The 20,648-nt window shown below is 43.5% G+C and overlaps 12 pseudogenes; all 12 read left to right on the forward strand.

Moving 5' to 3' along the window:
• The first annotated feature begins 314 nt into the window (after positions 1 to 314).
• On the forward strand, positions 315 to 579 carry LOC130288047 (U2 spliceosomal RNA; annotated as a pseudogene).
• Positions 580 to 2,054: 1,475 nt separating this feature from the next.
• On the forward strand, positions 2,055 to 2,319 carry LOC130286820 (U2 spliceosomal RNA; annotated as a pseudogene).
• A 1,448-nt stretch (positions 2,320 to 3,767) lies between these two features.
• On the forward strand, positions 3,768 to 4,032 carry LOC130288411 (U2 spliceosomal RNA; annotated as a pseudogene).
• A 1,466-nt stretch (positions 4,033 to 5,498) lies between these two features.
• LOC130286780 (U2 spliceosomal RNA) lies at positions 5,499 to 5,762 on the forward strand (annotated as a pseudogene).
• Positions 5,763 to 7,231: 1,469 nt separating this feature from the next.
• LOC130286726 (U2 spliceosomal RNA) lies at positions 7,232 to 7,496 on the forward strand (annotated as a pseudogene).
• A 1,461-nt stretch (positions 7,497 to 8,957) lies between these two features.
• Positions 8,958 to 9,222, forward strand: LOC130286737 (U2 spliceosomal RNA; annotated as a pseudogene).
• A 1,464-nt stretch (positions 9,223 to 10,686) lies between these two features.
• LOC130287085 (U2 spliceosomal RNA) lies at positions 10,687 to 10,950 on the forward strand (annotated as a pseudogene).
• Positions 10,951 to 12,424: 1,474 nt separating this feature from the next.
• On the forward strand, positions 12,425 to 12,688 carry LOC130287096 (U2 spliceosomal RNA; annotated as a pseudogene).
• A 1,516-nt stretch (positions 12,689 to 14,204) lies between these two features.
• Positions 14,205 to 14,468, forward strand: LOC130287596 (U2 spliceosomal RNA; annotated as a pseudogene).
• Positions 14,469 to 15,896: 1,428 nt separating this feature from the next.
• Positions 15,897 to 16,161, forward strand: LOC130288217 (U2 spliceosomal RNA; annotated as a pseudogene).
• Positions 16,162 to 17,652: 1,491 nt separating this feature from the next.
• On the forward strand, positions 17,653 to 17,916 carry LOC130287597 (U2 spliceosomal RNA; annotated as a pseudogene).
• A 1,491-nt stretch (positions 17,917 to 19,407) lies between these two features.
• Positions 19,408 to 19,671, forward strand: LOC130287598 (U2 spliceosomal RNA; annotated as a pseudogene).
• The last annotated feature ends 977 nt before the right edge of the window (positions 19,672 to 20,648 follow it).

The raw sequence follows: 20,648 nt of genomic DNA on the forward strand, positions 1-20,648 counted from the left end.
TAGGCGTGTTGTTTTCATATGCAGATCTGAAATATTGTCTTATATGCAAGAGGAGGAGTGATGGGGGTTCAGGCAAAAGCCAGGCTATGGATTGCATTGCTAAATGCTCCATCAGAGTGCAATGGTCGCCTGTCCTTTTTTTAAGTGATGATGTGGGTTTAGCCTGTGCTGTATGTATGTATGTATGGGTGGCTGACTGCCACCCACCCAGAGAGTGTATGGGAGGCTGGTTGGCTGCCAGCCTTCCTTCCATTCCTATGAGTAATGTGAGTGCTCATGAAGGGGACATGGTTGGGTCCACCCCTTTCCCGGTTATCCCCTCTAGGCCTTTTGGCTTAGATCAAGTGTAAAAAAAGAAAGGATCTTGCGACAGATCGCATCCTGAGGCACGTTTTTTTTTTGTGTGAATACTTGCACTTGGGTGACTTGTGAGCACATACTGATACATACGTTCCCTATCTGGGGACCATAAATTAAATGGATTTTTGAGAAAGGGAGCTGATTTGGAAGCTTGCTTCTGTCGCCCTATGCATTGACCCGATGTGGCAGTATCTTCGGGTAGTGAACAGTGCACCACCCCATTCCAGTGTTAAACAAGAAAGATTCTCATTTAATCCTCCGTGGGTGAGAATTTGAGTTTGAGAATTGGAGACCAAAATGATGAGTTGCACTGACTGGTTTATGAACGTCTATTCATTTAGCGTTTTAATGACCATGTTTGCACACTGATTGGTGTAAAAAAATAAAATAAAACTAAATAATAATAATCTAGCACACCTGTGCAGGTTTGACATGACATGACAGGTAGCTGTCTTGTGGGTGGTGCTGAATCCTGTTAAATGACGTGAGGGTCTCATGCCTATACACAAGGGTGTGTCATTGCTGTTGCTTGACCATGCATTGGTTTCTGTGGTCAGTGAATGATAAAAACAAAATTTACCATCCATTGATGGATGGGAAATCCGCCATGAGGCACTTGTTTTTAGAAACTGCTGCTCACAACCAATGTTGCAATGGAGTGTCTCCATCTGCTGGTGGTATTGGAAAGGCATTAGTGCTATGACAGGGTCTGAAGAAGAAGAAGAAGAAGAAGACAGAAAAAAATATATATATAAAAAGAAAAAGAGAGAGAGAGAGAGAGAGACTGACTTAGTGAGCGAGTGAGTGAGAGAGTGAGAGTGAGTGAGAGTGAGTGAGTGAGTGAGTGAGTGATTGAGTGAGTGAGTGAGTGAGAACAAATGAGTTAAAGCAAGTGAGTGAGAGAGATCGAATGAATGAAAGTCTGAATGACAGAAAGAAAAAAGGATGAAGAAAGAAGCATGAAGAAAAAAAAATGTATATGGAGTTGCTGACATGAGTGCAATCTACAAAGCCGTTGAGGCTGATCCTCATGGGAGGATTATTGCACCAGGACCCTTAGCACTTTTAAAATGCCATTCAATGCCACGGGCTAGATGTAAACTGCAGATGACCATGTTGTGGTAGTTACCATGGATACCCAAGTGATGTGTGAGCTAACACATAGGCCCAACAGATTCCAAGAAGGCCAGAATCACCAGCGGCACCACCATCGATTGTCAGGTCACCCGGATTTAGCAAATACCAGAGTCCAAAATGATGCAGGTTTATACTGTTAATTTTCAGTTTATCGTTACAGTTGGTGTTATTCCATGTCGGAAGGGACGCAGCTACAGCCAGTGGGGTAACTAGAGACAGGCAGGCAGCTATGTGCAACAAAGGTAGGCGTGTTGTTTTCATATGCAGATCTGAAATATTGTCTTATATGCAAGAGGAGGAGTGATGGGGGTTCAGGCAAAAGCCAGGCTATGGATTGCATTGCTAAATGCTCCATCAGAGTGCAATGGTCGCCTGTCCTTTTTTTAAGTGATGATGTGGGTTTAGCCTGTGCTGTATGTATGTATGTATGGGTGGCTGACTGCCACCCACCCAGAGAGTGTATGGGAGGCTGGTTGGCTGCCAGCCTTCCTTCCATTCCTATGAGTAATGTGAGTGCTCATGAAGGGGACATGGTTGGGTCCACCCCTTTCCCGGTTATCCCCTCTAGGCCTTTTGGCTTAGATCAAGTGTAAAAAAAAGAAAGGATCTTGCGACATATCGCATCCTGAGGCACGTTTTTTTTTGTGTGAATACTTGCACTTGGGTGACTTGTGAGCACATACTGATACATACGTTCCCTATCTGGGGACCATAAATTAAATGGATTTTTGAGAAAGGGAGCTGATTTTGAAGCTTGCTTCTGTCGCCCTATGCATTGACCCGATGTGGCAGTATCTTCGGGTAGTGAACAGTGCACCACCCCATTCCAGTGTTAAACAAGAAAGATTCTCATTTAATCCTCCGTGGGTGAGAATTTGAGTTTGAGAATTGGAGACCAAAATGATGAGTTGCACTGACTGGTTTATGAACGTCTATTCATTTAGCGTTTTAATGACCATGTTTGCACACTGATTGGTGTAAAAAAATAAAATAAAACTAAATAATAATAATCTAGCACACCTGTGCAGGTTTGACATGACATGACAGGTAGCTGTCTTGTGGGTGGTGCTGAATCCTGTTAAATGACGTGAGGGTCTCATGCCTATACACAAGGGTGTGTCATTGCTGTTGCTTGACCATGCATTGGTTTCTGTGGTCAGTGAATGATAAAAACAAAATTTACCATCCATTGATGGATGGGAAATCCGCCATGAGGCACTTGTTTTTAGAAACTGCTGCTCACAACCAATGTTGCAATGGAGTGTCTCCATCTGCTGGTGGTATTGGAAAGGCATTAGTGCTATGACAGGGTCTGAAGAAGAAGAAGAAGAAGACGGAAAAAAATATATATAAAAAGAAAAAGAGAGAGAGAGAGAGACTGACTTAGTGAGCGAGTGAGTGAGAGAGTGAGAGTGAGTGAGTGAGTAAGTGATTGAGTGAGTGAGTGAGTGAGAACAAATGAGTTAAAGCAAGTGAGTGAGAGAGATCGAATGAATGAAAGTCTGAATGACAGAAAGAAAAAAGGATGAAGAAAGAAGCATGAAGAAAAAAAAATGTATATGGAGTTGCTGACATGAGTGCAATCTACAAAGCCGTTGAGGCTGATCCTCATGGAAGGATTATTGCACCAGGACCCTTAGCACTTTTAAAATGCCATTCAATGCCACGGGCTAGATGTAAACTGCAGATGACCATGTTGTGGTAGTTACCATGGATACCCAAGTGATGTGTGAGCTAACACATAGGCCCAACAGATTCCAAGAAGGCCAGAATCACCAGCGGCACCACCATCGATTGTCAGGTCACCCGGATTTAGCAAATACCAGAGTCCAAAATGATGCAGGTTTATACTGTTAATTTTCAGTTTATCGTTACAGTTGGTGTTATTCCATGTCGGAAGGGACGCAGCTACAGCCAGTGGGGTAACTAGAGACAGGCAGGCAGCTATGTGCAACAAAGGTAGGCGTGTTGTTTTCATATGCAGATCTGAAATATTGTCTTATATGCAAGAGGAGGAGTGATGGGGGTTCGGGCAAAAGCCAGGCTATGGATTGCATTGCTAAATGCTCCATCAGAGTGCAATGGTCGCCTGTCCTTTTTTTAAGTGATGATGTGGGTTTAGCCTGTGCTGTATGTATGTATGGGTGGCTGACTGCCACCCACCCAGAGAGTGTATGGGAGGCTGGTTGGCTGCCAGCCTTCCTTCCATTCCTATGAGTAATGTGAGTGCTCATGAAGGGGACATGGTTGGGTCCACCCCTTTCCCGGTTATCCCCTCTAGGCCTTTTGGCTTAGATCAAGTGTAAAAAAAGAAAGGATCTTGCGACAGATCGCATCCTGAGGCACGTTTTTTTTTTGTGTGAATACTTGCACTTGGGTGACTTGTGAGCACATACTGATACATACGTTCCCTATCTGGGGACCATAAATTAAATGGATTTTTGAGAAAGGGAGCTGATTTGGAAGCTTGCTTCTGTCGCCCTATGCATTGACCCGATGTGGCAGTATCGTCGGGTAGTGAACAGTGCACCACCCCATTCCAGTGTTAAACAAGAAAGATTCTCATTTAATCCTCCGTGGGTGAGAATTTGAGTTTGAGAATTGGAGACCAAAATGATGAGTTGCACTGACTGGTTTATGAACGTCTATTCATTTAGCGTTTTAATGACCATGTTTGCACACTGATTGGTGTAAAAAAATAAAATAAAACTAAATAATAATAATCTAGCACACCTGTGCAGGTTTGACATGACATGACAGGTAGCTGTCTTGTGGGTGGTGCTGAATCCTGTTAAATGACGTGAGGGTCTCATGCCTATACACAAGGGTGTGTCATTGCTGTTGCTTGACCATGCATTGGTTTCTGTGGTCAGTGAATGATAAAAACAAAATTTACCATCCATTGATGGATGGGAAATCCGCCATGAGGCACTTGTTTTTAGAAACTGCTGCTCACAACCAATGTTGCAATGGAGTGTCTCCATCTGCTGGTGGTATTGGAAAGGCATTAGTGCTATGACAGGGTCTGAAGAAGAAGAAGAAGAAGACGGAAAAAAATATATATAAAAAGAAAAAGAGAGAGAGAGAGAGAGAGACTGACTTAGTGAGCGAGTGAGTGAGAGAGTGAGAGTGAGTGAGAGAGAGTGAGTGAGTGAGTGATTGAGTGAGTGAGTGAGTGAGTGAGAACAAATGAGTTAAAGCAAGTGAGTGAGAGAGATCGAATGAATGAAAGTCTGAATGACAGAAAGAAAAAAGGATGAAGAAAGAAGCATGAAGAAAAAAAAATGTATATGGAGTTGCTGACATGAGTGCAATCTACAAAGCCGTTGAGGCTGATCCTCATGGGAGGATTATTGCACCAGGACCCTTAGCACTTTTAAAATGCCATTCAATGCCACGGGCTAGATGTAAACTGCAGATGACCATGTTGTGGTAGTTACCATGGATACCCAAGTGATGTGTGAGCTAACACATAGGCCCAACAGATTCCAAGAAGGCCAGAATCACCAGCGGCACCACCATCGATTGTCAGGTCACCCGGATTTAGCAAATACCAGAGTCCAAAATGATGCAGGTTTATACTGTTAATTTTCAGTTTATCGTTACAGTTGGTGTTATTCCATGTCGGAAGGGACGCAGCTACAGCCAGTGGGGTAACTAGAGACAGGCAGGCAGCTATGTGCAACAAAGGTAGGCGTGTTGTTTTCATATGCAGATCTGAAATATTGTCTTATATGCAAGAGGAGGAGTGATGGGGGTTCAGGCAAAAGCCAGGCTATGGATTGCATTGCTAAATGCTCCATCAGAGTGTAATGGTCGCCTGTCCTTTTTTTAAGTGATGATGTGGGTTTAGCCTGTGCTGTATGTATGTATGGGTGGCTGACTGCCACCCACCCAGAGAGTGTATGGGAGGCTGGTTGGCTGCCAGCCTTCTTTCCATTCCTATGAGTAATGTGAGTGCTCATGAAGGGGACATGGTTGGGTCCACCCCTTTCCCGGTTATCCCCTCTAGGCCTTTTGGCTTAGATCAAGTGTAAAAAAAGAAAGGATCTTGCGACAGATCGCATCCTGAGGCACGTTTTTTTTTGTGTGAATACTTGCACTTGGGTGACTTGTGAGCACATACTGATACATACGTTCCCTATCTGGGGACCATAAATTAAATGGATTTTTGAGAAAGGGAGCTGATTTGGAAGCTTGCTTCTGTCGCCCTATGCATTGACCCGATGTGGCAGTATCTTCGGGTAGTGAACAGTGCACCACCCCATTCCAGTGTTAAACAAGAAAGATTCTCATTTAATCCTCCGTGGGTGAGAATTTGAGTTTGAGAATTGGAGACCAAAATGATGAGTTGCACTGACTGGTTTATGAACGTCTATTCATTTAGCGTTTTAATGACCATGTTTGCACACTGATTGGTGTAAAAAAATAAAATAAAACTAAATAATAATAATCTAGCACACCTGTGCAGGTTTGACATGACATGACAGGTAGCTGTCTTGTGGGTGGTGCTGAATCCTGTTAAATGACGTGAGGGTCTCATGCCTATACACAAGGGTGTGTCATTGCTGTTGCTTGACCATGCATTGGTTTCTGTGGTCAGTGAATGATAAAAACAAAATTTACCATCCATTGATGGATAGGAAATCCGCCATGAGGCACTTGTTTTTAGAAACTGCTGCTCACAACCAATGTTGCAATGGAGTGTCTCCATCTGCTGGTGGTATTGGAAAGGCATTAGTGCTATGACAGGGTCTGAAGAAGAAGAAGAAGAAGAAGAAGACGGAAAAAAATATATATAAAAAGAAAAAGAGAGAGAGAGAGAGAGAGACTGACTTAGTGAGCGAGTGAGTGAGAGAGTGAGTGAGAGTGAGTGAGTGAGTGAGTGAGTGATTGAGTGAGTGAGTGAGTGAGTGAGAACAAATGAGTTAAAGCAAGTGAGTGAGAGAGATCGAATGAATGAAAGTCTGAATGACAGAAAGAAAAAAGGATGAAGAAAGAAGCATGAAGAAAAAAAAATGTATATGGAGTTGCTGACATGAGTGCAATCTACAAAGCCGTTGAGGCTGATCCTCATGGGAGGATTATTGCACCAGGACCCTTAGCACTTTTAAAATGCCATTCAATGCCACGGGCTAGATGTAAACTGCAGATGACCATGTTGTGGTAGTTACCATGGATACCCAAGTGATGTGTGAGCTAACACATAGGCCCAACAGATTCCAAGAAGGCCAGAATCACCAGCGGCACCACCATCGATTGTCAGGTCACCCGGATTTAGCAAATACCAGAGTCCAAAATGATGCAGGTTTATACTGTTAATTTTCAGTTTATCGTTACAGTTGGTGTTATTCCATGTCGGAAGGGACGCAGCTACAGCCAGTGGGGTAACTAGAGACAGGCAGGCAGCTGTGTGCAACAAAGGTAGGCGTGTTGTTTTCATATGCAGATCTGAAATGTTGTCTTATATGCAAGAGGAGGAGTGATGGGGGTTCAGGCAAAAGCCAGGCTATGGATTGCATTGCTAAATGCTCCATCAGAGTGCAATGGTCCCTGTCCTTTTTTTAAGTGATGATGTGGGTTTAGCCTGTGCTGTATGTATGTATGGGTGGCTGACTGCCACCCACCCAGAGAGTGTATGGGAGGCTGGTTGGCTGCCAGCCTTCCTTCCATTCCTATGAGTAATGTGAGTGCTCATGAAGGGGACATGGTTGGGTCCACCCCTTTCCCGGTTATCCCCTCTAGGCCTTTTGGCTTAGATCAAGTGTAAAAAAAGAAAGGATCTTGTGACAGATCGCATCCTGAGGCACGTTTTTTTTTTGTGTGAATACTTGCACTTGGGTGACTTGTGAACACATACTGATACATACGTTCCCTATCTGGGGACCATAAATTAAATGGATTTTTGAGAAAGGGAGCTGATTTGGAAGCTTGCTTCTGTCGCCCTATGCATTGACCCGATGTGGCAGTATCTTCGGGTAGTGAACAGTGCACCACCCCATTCCAGTGTTAAACAAGAAAGATTCTCATTTAATCCTCCGTGGGTGAGAATTTGAGTTTGAGAATTGGAGACCAAAATGATGAGTTGCACTGACTGGTTTATGAACGTCTATTCATTTAGCGTTTTAATGACCATGTTTGCACACTGATTGGTGTAAAAAAATAAAATAAAACTAAATAATAATAATCTAGCACACCTGTGCAGGTTTGACATGACATGACAGGTAGCTGTCTTGTGGGTGGTGCTGAATCCTGTTAAATGATGTGAGGGTCTCATGCCTATACACAAGGGTGTGTCATTGCTGTTGCTTGACCATGCATTGGTTTCTGTGGTCAGTGAATGATAAAAACAAAATTTACCATCCATTGATGGATGGGAAATCCGCCATGAGGCATTTGTTTTTAGAAACTGCTGCTCACAACCAATGTTGCAATGGAGTGTCTCCATCTGCTGGTGGTATTGGAAAGGCATTAGTGCTATGACAGGGTCTGAAGAAGAAGAAGAAGAAGAAGAAGACGGAAAAAAATATATATAAAAAGAAAAAGAGAGAGAGAGAGAGAGAGACTGACTTAGTGAGCGAGTGAGTGAGAGAGTGAGTGAGAGTGAGTGAGTGAGTGAGTGATTGAGTGAGTGAGTGAGTGAGAACAAATGAGTTAAAGCAAGTGAGTGAGAGAGATCGAATGAATGAAAGTCTGAATGACAGAAAGAAAAAAGGATGAAGAAAGAAGCATGAAGAAAAAAAAATGTATATGGAGTTGCTGACATGAGTGCAATCTACAAAGCCGTTGAGGCTGATCCTCATGGGAGGATTATTGCACCAGGACCCTTAGCACTTTTAAAATGCCATTCAATGCCACGGGCTAGATGTAAACTGCAGATGACCATGTTGTGGTAGTTACCATGGATACCCAAGTGATGTGTGAGCTAACACATAGGCCCAACAGATTCCAAGAAGGCCAGAATCACCAGCGGCACCACCATCGATTGTCAGGTCACCCGGATTTAGCAAATACCAGAGTCCAAAATGATGCAGGTTTATACTGTTAATTTTCAGTTTATCGTTACAGTTGGTGTTATTCCATGTCGGAAGGGACGCAGCTACAGCCAGTGGGGTAACTAGAGACAGGCAGGCAGCTGTGTGCAACAAAGGTAGGCGTGTTGTTTTCATATGCAGATCTGAAATGTTGTCTTATATGCAAGAGGAGGAGTGATGGGGGTTCAGGCAAAAGCCAGGCTATGGATTGCATTGCTAAATGCTCCATCAGAGTGCAATGGTCCCTGTCCTTTTTTTAAGTGATGATGTGGGTTTAGCCTGTGCTGTATGTATGTATGGGTGGCTGACTGCCACCCACCCAGAGAGTGTATGGGAGGCTGGTTGGCTGCCAGCCTTCCTTCCATTCCTATGAGTAATGTGAGTGCTCATGAAGGGGACATGGTTGGGTCCACCCCTTTCCCGGTTATCCCCTCTAGGCCTTTTGGCTTAGATCAAGTGTAAAAAAAGAAAGGATCTTGTGACAGATCGCATCCTGAGGCACGTTTTTTTTTTGTGTGAATACTTGCACTTGGGTGACTTGTGAACACATACTGATACATACGTTCCCTATCTGGGGACCATAAATTAAATGGATTTTTGAGAAAGGGAGCTGATTTGGAAGCTTGCTTCTGTCGCCCTATGCATTGACCCGATGTGGCAGTATCTTCGGGTAGTGAACAGTGCACCACCCCATTCCAGTGTTAAACAAGAAAGATTCTCATTTAATCCTCCGTGGGTGAGAATTTGAGTTTGAGAATTGGAGACCAAAATGATGAGTTGCACTGACTGGTTTATGAACGTCTATTCATTTAGCGTTTTAATGACCATGTTTGCACACTGATTGGTGTAAAAAAATAAAATAAAACTAAATAATAATAATCTAGCACACCTGTGCAGGTTTGACATGACATGACAGGTAGCTGTCTTGTGGGTGGTGCTGAATCCTGTTAAATGACGTGAGGGTCTCATGCCTATACACAAGGGTGTGTCATTGCTGTTGCTTGACCATGCATTGGTTTCTGTGGTCAGTGAATGATAAAAACAAAATTTACCATCCATTGATGGATGGGAAATCCGCCATGAGGCACTTGTTTTTAGAAACTGCTGCTCACAACCAATGTTGCAATGGAGTGTCTCCATCTGCTGGTGGTATTGGAAAGGCATTAGTGCTATGACAGGGTCTGAAGAAGAAGAAGAAGAAGACGGAAAAAAATATATATAAAAAGAAAAAGAGAGAGAGAGAGAGAGACTGACTTAGTGAGCGAGTGAGTGAGAGAGTGAGAGAGTGAGAGTGAGTGAGAGTGAGTGAGTGAGTGATTGAGTGAGTGAGTGAGTGAGAACAAATGAGTTAAAGCAAGTGAGTGAGAGAGATCGAATGAATGAAAGTCTGAATGACAGAAAGAAAAAAGGATGAAGAAAGAAGCATGAAGAAAAAAAAATGTATATGGAGTTGCTGACATGAGTGCAATCTACAAAGCCGTTGAGGCTGATCCTCATGGGAGGATTATTGCACCAGGACCCTTAGCACTTTTAAAATGCCATTCAATGCCACGGGCTAGATGTAAACTGCAGATGACCATGTTGTGGTACTTACCATGGATACCCAAGTGATGTGTGAGCTAACACATAGGCCCAACAGATTCCAAGAAGGCCAGAATCACCAGCGGCACCACCATCGATTGTCAGGTCACCCGGATTTAGCAAATACCAGAGTCCAAAATGATGCAGGTTTATACTGTTAATTTTCAGTTTATCGTTACAGTTGGTGTTATTCCATGTCGGAAGGGACGCAGCTACAGCCAGTGGGGTAACTAGAGACAGGCAGGCAGCTATGTGCAACAAAGGTAGGCGTGTTGTTTTCATATGCAGATCTGAAATATTGTCTTATATGCAAGAGGAGGAGTGATGGGGGTTCAGGCAAAAGCCAGGCTATGGATTGCATTGCTAAATGCTCCATCAGAGTGCAATGGTCGCCTGTCCTTTTTTTAAGTGATGATGTGGGTTTAGCCTGTGCTGTATGTATGTATGGGTGGCTGACTGCCACCCACCCAGAGAGTGCATGGGAGGCTGGTTGGCTGCCAGCCTTCCTTCCATTCCTATGAGTAATGTGAGTGCTCATGAAGGGGACATGGTTGGGTCCACCCCTTTCCCGGTTATCCCCTCTAGGCCTTTTGGCTTAGATCAAGTGTAAAAAAAGAAAGGATCTTGCGACAGATCGCATCCTGAGGCACGTTTTTTTTTGTGTGAATACTTGCACTTGGGTGACTTGTGAGCACATACTGATACGTACGTTCCCTATCTGGGGACCATAAATTAAATGGATTTTTGAGAAAGGGAGCTGATTTGGAAGCTTGCTTCTGTCGCCCTATGCATTGACCCGATGTGGCAGTATCTTCGGGTAGTGAACAGTGCACCACCCCATTCCAGTGTTAAACAAGAAAGATTCTCATTTAATCCTCCGTGGGTGAGAATTTGAGTTTGAGAATTGGAGACCAAAATGATGAGTTGCACTGACTGGTTTATGAACGTCTATTCATTTAGCGTTTTAATGACCATGTTTGCACACTGATTGGTGTAAAAAAATAAAATAAAACTAAATAATAATAATCTAGCACACCTGTGCAGGTTTGACATGACATGACAGGTAGCTGTCTTGTGGGTGGTGCTGAATCCTGTTAAATGACGTGAGGGTCTCATGCCTATACACAAGGGTGTGTCATTGCTGTTGCTTGACCATGCATTTGTTTCTGTGGTCAGTGAATGATAAAAACAAAATTAACCATCCATTGATGGATGGGAAATCCGCCATGAGGCACTTGTTTTTAGAAACTGCTGCTCACAACCAATGTTGCAATGGAGTGTCTCCATCTGCTGGTGGTATTGGAAAGGCATTAGTGCTATGACAGGGTCTGAAGAAGAAGAAGAAGAAGAAGAAGACGGAAAAAAATATATATAAAAAGAAAAAGAGAGAGAGAGAGATAGACTGACTTAGTGAGCGAGTGAGTGAGAGAGTGAGAGTGAGTGAGAGTGAGTGAGTGAGTGAGTGAGTGAGTGATTGAGTGAGTGAGTGAGTGAGAACAAATGAGTTAAAGCAAGTGAGTGAGAGAGATCGAATGAATGAAAGTCTGAATGACAGAAAGAAAAAAGGATGAAGAAAGAAGCATGAAGAAAAAAAAATGTATATGGAGTTGCTGACATGAGTGCAATCTACAAAGCCGTTGAGGCTGATCCTCATGGGAGGATTATTGCACCAGGACCCTTAGCACTTTTAAAATGCCATTCAATGCCACGGGCTAGATGTAAACTGCAGATGACCATGTTGTGGTAGTTACCATGGATACCCAAGTGATGTGTGAGCTAACACATAGGCCCAACAGATTCCAAGAAGGCCAGAATCACCAGCGGCACCACCATCGATTGTCAGGTCACCCGGATTTAGCAAATACCAGAGTCCAAAATGATGCAGGTTTATACTGTTAATTTTCAGTTTATCGTTACAGGTGGTGTTATTCCATGTCGGAAGGGACGCAGCTACAGCCAGTGGGGTAACTAGAGACAGGCAGGCAGCTATGTGCAACAAAGGTAGGCGTGTTGTTTTCATATGCAGATCTGAAATATTGTCTTATATGCAAGAGGAGGAGTGATGGGGGTTCAGGCAAAAGCCAGGCTATGGATTGCATTGCTAAATGCTCCATCAGAGTGCAATGGTCGCCTGTCCTTTTTTTAAGTGATGATGTGGGTTTAGCCTGTGCTGTATGTATGTATGGGTGGCTGACTGCCACCCACCCAGAGAGTGCATGGGAGGCTGGTTGGCTGCCAGCCTTCCTTCCATTCCTATGAGTAATGTGAGTGCTCATGAAGGGGACATGGTTGGGTCCACCCCTTTCCCGGTTATCCCCTCTAGGCCTTTTGGCTTAGATCAAGTGTAAAAAAAGAAAGGATCTTGCGACAGATCGCATCCTGAGGCACGTTTTTTTTTGTGTGAATACTTGCACTTGGGTGACTTGTGAGCACATACTGATACGTACGTTCCCTATCTGGGGACCATAAATTAAATGGATTTTTGAGAAAGGGAGCTGATTTGGAAGCTTGCTTCTGTCGCCCTATGCATTGACCCGATGTGGCAGTATCTTCGGGTAGTGAACAGTGCACCACCCCATTCCAGTGTTAAACAAGAAAGATTCTCATTTAATCCTCCGTGGGTGAGAATTTGAGTTTGAGAATTGGAGACCAAAATGATGAGTTGCACTGACTGGTTTATGAACGTCTATTCATTTAGCGTTTTAATGACCATGTTTGCACACTGATTGGTGTAAAAAAATAAAATAAAACTAAATAATAATAATCTAGCACACCTGTGCAGGTTTGACATGACATGACAGGTAGCTGTCTTGTGGGTGGTGCTGAATCCTGTTAAATGACGTGAGGGTCTCATGCCTATACACAAGGGTGTGTCATTGCTGTTGCTTGACCATGCATTGGTTTCTGTGGTCAGTGAATGATAAAAACAAAATTAACCATCCATTGATGGATGGGAAATCCGCCATGAGGCACTTGTTTTTAGAAACTGCTGCTCACAACCAATGTTGCAATGGAGTGTCTCCATCTGCTGGTGGTATTGGAAAGGCATTAGTGCTATGACAGGGTCTGAAGAAGAAGAAGAAGAAGACGGAAAAAAATATATATAAAAAGAAAAAGAGAGAGAGAGAGAGAGACTGACTTAGTGAGCGAGTGAGTGAGCGAGTGAGTGAGAGAGTGAGAGTGAGTGAGAGTGAGTGAGAGTGAGTGAGAGTGAGAGAGTGAGTGAGTGAGTGAGTGAGTGAGTGATTGAGTGAGTGAGTGAGTGAGTGAGTGAGAACAAATGAGTTAAAGCAAGTGAGTGAGAGAGATCGAATGAATGAAAGTCTGAATGACAGAAAGAAAAAAGGATGAAGAAAGAAGCATGAAGAAAAAAAAATGTATATGGAGTTGCTGACATGATTGCAATCTACAAAGCCGTTGAGGCTGATCCTCATGGGAGGATTATTGCACCAGGACCCTTAGCACTTTTAAAATGCCATTCAATGCCACGGGCTAGATGTAAACTGCAGATGACCATGTTGTGGTAGTTACCATGGATACCCAAGTGATGTGTGAGCTAACACATAGGCCCAACAGATTCCAAGAAGGCCAGAATCACCAGCGGCACCACCATCGATTGTCAGGTCACCCGGATTTAGCAAATACCAGAGTCCAAAATGATGCAGGTTTATACTGTTAATTTTCAGTTTATCGTTAAAGTTGGTGTTATTCCATGTCGGAAGGGACGCAGCTACAGCCAGTGGGGTAACTAGAGACAGGCAGGCAGCTATGTGCAACAAAGGTAGGCGTGTTGTTTTCATATGCAGATCTGAAATATTGTCTTATATGCAAGAGGAGGAGTGATGGGGGTTCAGGCAAAAGCCAGGCTATGGATTGCATTGCTAAATGCTCCATCAGAGTGCAATGGTCGCCTGTCCTTTTTTTAAGTGATGATGTGGGTTTAGCCTGTGCTGTATGTATGTATGGGTGGCTGACTGCCACCCACCCAGAGAGTGTATGGGAGGCTGGTTGGCTGCCAGCCTTCCTTCCATTCCTATGAGTAATGTGAGTGCTCATGAAGGGGACATGGTTGGGTCCACCCCTTTCCCGGTTATCCCCTCTAGGCCTTTTGGCTTAGATCAAGTGTAAAAAAAGAAAGGATCTTGCGACAGATCGCATCCTGAGGCACGTTTTTTTTTGTGTGAATACTTGCACTTGGGTGGCTTGTGAGCACATACTGATACATACGTTCCCTATCTGGGGACCATAAATTAAATGGATTTTTGAGAAAGGGAGCTGATTTGGAAGCTTGCTTCTGTCGCCCTATGCATTGACCCGATGTGGCAGTATCTTCGGGTAGTGAACAGTGCACCACCCCATTCCAGTGTTAAACAAGAAAGATTCTCATTTAATCCTCCGTGGGTGAGAATTTGAGTTTGAGAATTGGAGACCAAAATGATGAGTTGCACTGACTGGTTTATGAACGTCTATTCATTTAGCGTTTTAATGACCATGTTTGCACACTGATTGGTGTAAAAAAATAAAATAAAACTAAATAATAATAATCTAGCACACCTGTGCAGGTTTGACATGACATGACAGGTAGCTGTCTTGTGGGTGGTGCTGAATCCTGTTAAATGACGTGAGGGTCTCATGCCTATACACAAGGGTGTGTCATTATTGTTGCTTGACCATGCATTGGTTTCTGTGGTCAGTGAATGATAAAAACAAAATTTACCATCCATTGATGGATGGGAAATCCGCCATGAGGCACTTGTTTTTAGAAACTGCTGCTCACAACCAATGTTGCAATGGAGTGTCTCCATCTGCTGGTGGTATTGGAAAGGCATTAGTGCTATGACAGGGTCTGAAGAAGAAGAAGAAGAAGACGGAAAAAAATATATATAAAAAGAAAAAGAGAGAGAGAGAGAGAGACTGACTTAGTGAGCGAGTGAGTGAGAGAGTGAGAGTGAGTGAGTGAGTGAGAACAAATGAGTTAAAGCAAGTGAGTGAGAGAGATCGAATGAATGAAAGTCTGAATGACAGAAAGAAAAAAGGATGAAGAAAGAAGCATGAAGAAAAAAAAATGTATATGGAGTTGCTGACATGAGTGCAATCTACAAAGCCGTTGAGGCTGATCCTCATGGGAGGATTATTGCACCAGGACCCTTAGCACTTTTAAAATGCCATTCAATGCCACGGGCTAGATGTAAACTGCAGATGACCATGTTGTGGTAGTTACCATGGATACCCAAGTGATGTGTGAGCTAACACATAGGCCCAACAGATTCCAAGAAGGCCAGAATCACCAGCGGCACCACCATCGATTGTCAGGTCACCCGGATTTAGCAAATACCAGAGTCCAAAATGATGCAGGTTTATACTGTTAATTTTCAGTTTATCGTTACAGTTGGTGTTATTCCATGTCGGAAGGGACGCAGCTACAGCCAGTGGGGTAACTAGAGACAGGCAGGCAGCTATGTGCAACAAAGGTAGGCGTGTTGTTTTCATATGCAGATCTGAAATATTGTCTTATATGCAAGAGGAGGAGTGATGGGGGTTCAGGCAAAAGCCAGGCTATGGATTGCATTGCTAAATGCTCCATCAGAGTGCAATGGTCGCCTGTCCTTTTTTTTTAAGTGATGATGTGGGTTTAGCCTGTGCTGTATGTATGTATGGGTGGCTGACTGCCACCCACCCAGAGAGTGTATGGGAGGCTGGTTGGCTGCCAGCCTTCCTTCCATTCCTATGAGTAATGTGAGTGCTCATGAAGGGGACATGGTTGGGTCCACCCCTTTCCCGGTTATCCCCTCTAGGCCTTTTGGCTTAGATCAAGTGTAAAAAAAGAAAGGATCTTGCGACAGATCGCATCCTGAGGCACGTTTTTTTTTTGTGTGAATACTTGCACTTGGGTGACTTGTGAGCACATACTGATACATACGTTCCCTATCTGGGGACCATAAATTAAATGGATTTTTGAGAAAGGGAGCTGAATTGGAAGCTTGCTTCTGTCGCCCTATGCATTGACCCGATGTGGCAGTATCTTCGGGTAGTGAACAGTGCACCACCCCATTCCAGTGTTAAACAAGAAAGATTCTCATTTAATCCTCCGTGGGTGAGAATTTGAGTTTGAGAATTGGAGACCAAAATGATGAGTTGCACTGACTGGTTTATGAACGTCTATTCATTTAGCGTTTTAATGACCATGTTTGCACACTGATTGGTGTAAAAAAATAAAATAAAACTAAATAATAATAATCTAGCACACCTGTGCAGGTTTGACATGACATGACAGGTAGCTGTCTTGTGGGTGGTGCTGAATCCTGTTAAATGACGTGAGGGTCTCATGCCTATACACAAGGGTGTGTCATTGCTGTTGCTTGACCATGCATTGGTTTCTGTGGTCAGTGAATGATAAAAACAAAATTTACCATCCATTGATGGATGGGAAATCCGCCATGAGGCACTTGTTTTTAGAAACTGCTGCTCACAACCAATGTTGCAATGGAGTGTCTCCATCTGCTGGTGGTATTGGAAAGGCATTAGTGCTATGACAGGGTCTGAAGAAGAAGAAGAAGACGGAAAAAAATATATATAAAAAGAAGAAGAGAGAGAGAGAGAGAGACTGACTTAGTGAGCGAGTGAGTGAGAGAGTGAGAGTGAGTGAGAGTGAGTGAGTGAGTGAGAGTGAGTGAGTGAGTGAGTGAGTGAGTGATTGAGTGAGTGAGTGAGTGAGTGAGTGAGAACAAATGAGTTAAAGCAAGTGAGTGAGAGAGATCGAATGAATGAAAGTCTGAATGACAGAAAGAAAAAAGGATGAAGAAAGAAGCATGAAGAAAAAAAAATGTATATGGAGTTGCTGACATGAGTGCAATCTACAAAGCCATTGAGGCTGATCCTCATGGGAGGATTATTGCACCAGGACCCTTAGCACTTTTAAAATGCCATTCAATGCCACGGGCTAGATGTAAACTGCAGATGACCATGTTGTGGTAGTTACCATGGATACCCAAGTGATGTGTGAGCTAACACATAGGCCCAACAGATTCCAAGAAGGCCAGAATCACCAGCGGCACCACCATCGATTGTCAGGTCACCCGGATTTAGCAAATACCAGAGTCCAAAATGATGCAGGTTTATACTGTTAATTTTCAGTTTATCGTTAAAGTTGGTGTTATTCCATGTCGGAAGGGACGCAGCTACAGCCAGTGGGGTAACTAGAGACAGGCAGGCAGCTATGTGCAACAAAGGTAGGCGTGTTGTTTTCATATGCAGATCTGAAATATTGTCTTATATGCAAGAGGAGGAGTGATGGGGGTTCAGGCAAAAGCCAGGCTATGGATTGCATTGCTAAATGCTCCATCAGAGTGCAATGGTCGCCTGTCCTTTTTTTAAGTGATGATGTGGGTTTAGCCTGTGCTGTATGTATGTATGGGTGGCTGACTGCCACCCACCCAGAGAGTGTATGGGAGGCTGGTTGGCTGCCAGCCTTCCTTCCATTCCTATGAGTAATGTGAGTGCTCATGAAGGGGACATGGTTGGGTCCACCCCTTTCCCGGTTATCCCCTCTAGGCCTTTTGGCTTAGATCAAGTGTAAAAAAAGAAAGGATCTTGCGACAGATCGCATCCTGAGGCACGTTTTTTTTTGTGTGAATACTTGCACTTGGGTGGCTTGTGAGCACATACTGATACATACGTTCCCTATCTGGGGACCATAAATTAAATGGATTTTTGAGAAAGGGAGCTGATTTGGAAGCTTGCTTCTGTCGCCCTATGCATTGACCCGATGTGGCAGTATCTTCGGGTAGTGAACAGTGCACCACCCCATTCCAGTGTTAAACAAGAAAGATTCTCATTTAATCCTCCGTGGGTGAGAATTTGAGTTTGAGAATTGGAGACCAAAATGATGAGTTGCACTGACTGGTTTATGAACGTCTATTCATTTAGCGTTTTAATGACCATGTTTGCACACTGATTGGTGTAAAAAAATAAAATAAAACTAAATAATAATAATCTAGCACACCTGTGCAGGTTTGACATGACATGACAGGTAGCTGTCTTGTGGGTGGTGCTGAATCCTGTTAAATGACGTGAGGGTCTCATGCCTATACACAAGGGTGTGTCATTATTGTTGCTTGACCATGCATTGGTTTCTGTGGTCAGTGAATGATAAAAACAAAATTTACCATCCATTGATGGATGGGAAATCCGCCATGAGGCACTTGTTTTTAGAAACTGCTGCTCACAACCAATGTTGCAATGGAGTGTCTCCATCTGCTGGTGGTATTGGAAAGGCATTAGTGCTATGACAGGGTCTGAAGAAGAAGAAGAAGACGGAAAAAAATATATATAAAAAGAAGAAGAGAGAGAGAGAGAGAGACTGACTTAGTGAGCGAGTGAGTGAGAGAGTGAGAGTGAGTGAGAGTGAGTGAGTGAGTGAGAGTGAGTGAGTGAGTGAGTGAGTGAGTGATTGAGTGAGTGAGTGAGTGAGTGAGTGAGAACAAATGAGTTAAAGCAAGTGAGTGAGAGAGATCGAATGAATGAAAGTCTGAATGACAGAAAGAAAAAAGGATGAAGAAAGAAGCATGAAGAAAAAAAAATGTATATGGAGTTGCTGACATGAGTGCAATCTACAAAGCCATTGAGGCTGATCCTCATGGGAGGATTATTGCACCAGGACCCTTAGCACTTTTAAAATGCCATTCAATGCCACGGGCTAGATGTAAACTGCAGATGACCATGTTGTGGTAGTTACCATGGATACCCAAGTGATGTGTGAGCTAACACATAGGCCCAACAGATTCCAAGAAGGCCAGAATCACCAGCGGCACCACCATCGATTGTCAGGTCACCCGGATTTAGCAAATACCAGAGTCCAAAATGATGCAGGTTTATACTGTTAATTTTCAGTTTATCGTTAAAGTTGGTGTTATTCCATGTCGGAAGGGACGCAGCTACAGCCAGTGGGGTAACTAGAGACAGGCAGGCAGCTATGTGCAACAAAGGTAGGCGTGTTGTTTTCATATGCAGATCTGAAATATTGTCTTATATGCAAGAGGAGGAGTGATGGGGGTTCAGGCAAAAGCCAGGCTATGGATTGCATTGCTAAATGCTCCATCAGAGTGCAATGGTCGCCTGTCCTTTTTTTAAGTGATGATGTGGGTTTAGCCTGTGCTGTATGTATGTATGGGTGGCTGACTGCCACCCACCCAGAGAGTGTATGGGAGGCTGGTTGGCTGCCAGCCTTCCTTCCATTCCTATGAGTAATGTGAGTGCTCATGAAGGGGACATGGTTGGGTCCACCCCTTTCCCGGTTATCCCCTCTAGGCCTTTTGGCTTAGATCAAGTGTAAAAAAAGAAAGGATCTTGCGACAGATCGCATCCTGAGGCACGTTTTTTTTTGTGTGAATACTTGCACTTGGGTGGCTTGTGAGCACATACTGATACATACGTTCCCTATCTGGGGACCATAAATTAAATGGATTTTTGAGAAAGGGAGCTGATTTGGAAGCTTGCTTCTGTCGCCCTATGCATTGACCCGATGTGGCAGTATCTTCGGGTAGTGAACAGTGCACCACCCCATTCCAGTGTTAAACAAGAAAGATTCTCATTTAATCCTCCGTGGGTGAGAATTTGAGTTTGAGAATTGGAGACCAAAATGATGAGTTGCACTGACTGGTTTATGAACGTCTATTCATTTAGCGTTTTAATGACCATGTTTGCACACTGATTGGTGTAAAAAAATAAAATAAAACTAAATAATAATAATCTAGCACACCTGTGCAGGTTTGACATGACATGACAGGTAGCTGTCTTGTGGGTGGTGCTGAATCCTGTTAAATGACGTGAGGGTCTCATGCCTATACACAAGGGTGTGTCATTATTGTTGCTTGACCATGCATTGGTTTCTGTGGTCAGTGAATGATAAAAACAAAATTTACCATCCATTGATGGATGGGAAATCCGCCATGAGGCACTTGTTTTTAGAAACTGCTGCTCACAACCAATGTTGCAATGGAGTGTCTCCATCTGCTGGTGGTATTGGAAAGGCATTAGTGCTATGACAGGGTCTGAAGAAGAAGAAGACGGAAAAAAATATATATAAAAAGAAAAAGAGAGAGAGAGAGAGAGACTGACTTAGTGAGCGAGTGAGTGAGAGAGTGAGAGTGAGTGAGAGTGAGTGAGTGAGTGAGTGATTGAGTGAGTGAGTGAGTGAGTGAGAACAAATGAGTTAAAGCAAGTGAGTGAGAGAGATCGAATGAATGAAAGTCTGAATGACAGAAAGAAAAAAGGATGAAGAAAGAAGCATGAAGAAAAAAAAATGTATATGGAGTTGCTGACATGAGTGCAATCTACAAAGCCGTTGAGGCTGATTCTCATGGGAGGATTATTGCACCAGGACCCTTAGCACTTTTAAAATGCCATTCAATGCCACGGGCTAGATGTAAACTGCAGATGACCATGTTGTGGTAGTTACCATGGATACCCAAGTGATGTGTGAGCTAACACATAGGCCCAACAGATTCCAAGAAGGCCAAAATCACCAGCGGCACCACC

This window comes from Hyla sarda, chromosome 8, assembly GCF_029499605.1.
Source record: "Hyla sarda isolate aHylSar1 chromosome 8, aHylSar1.hap1, whole genome shotgun sequence".
In the NCBI taxonomy this organism is placed as follows: domain Eukaryota; kingdom Metazoa; phylum Chordata; class Amphibia; order Anura; family Hylidae; genus Hyla; species Hyla sarda.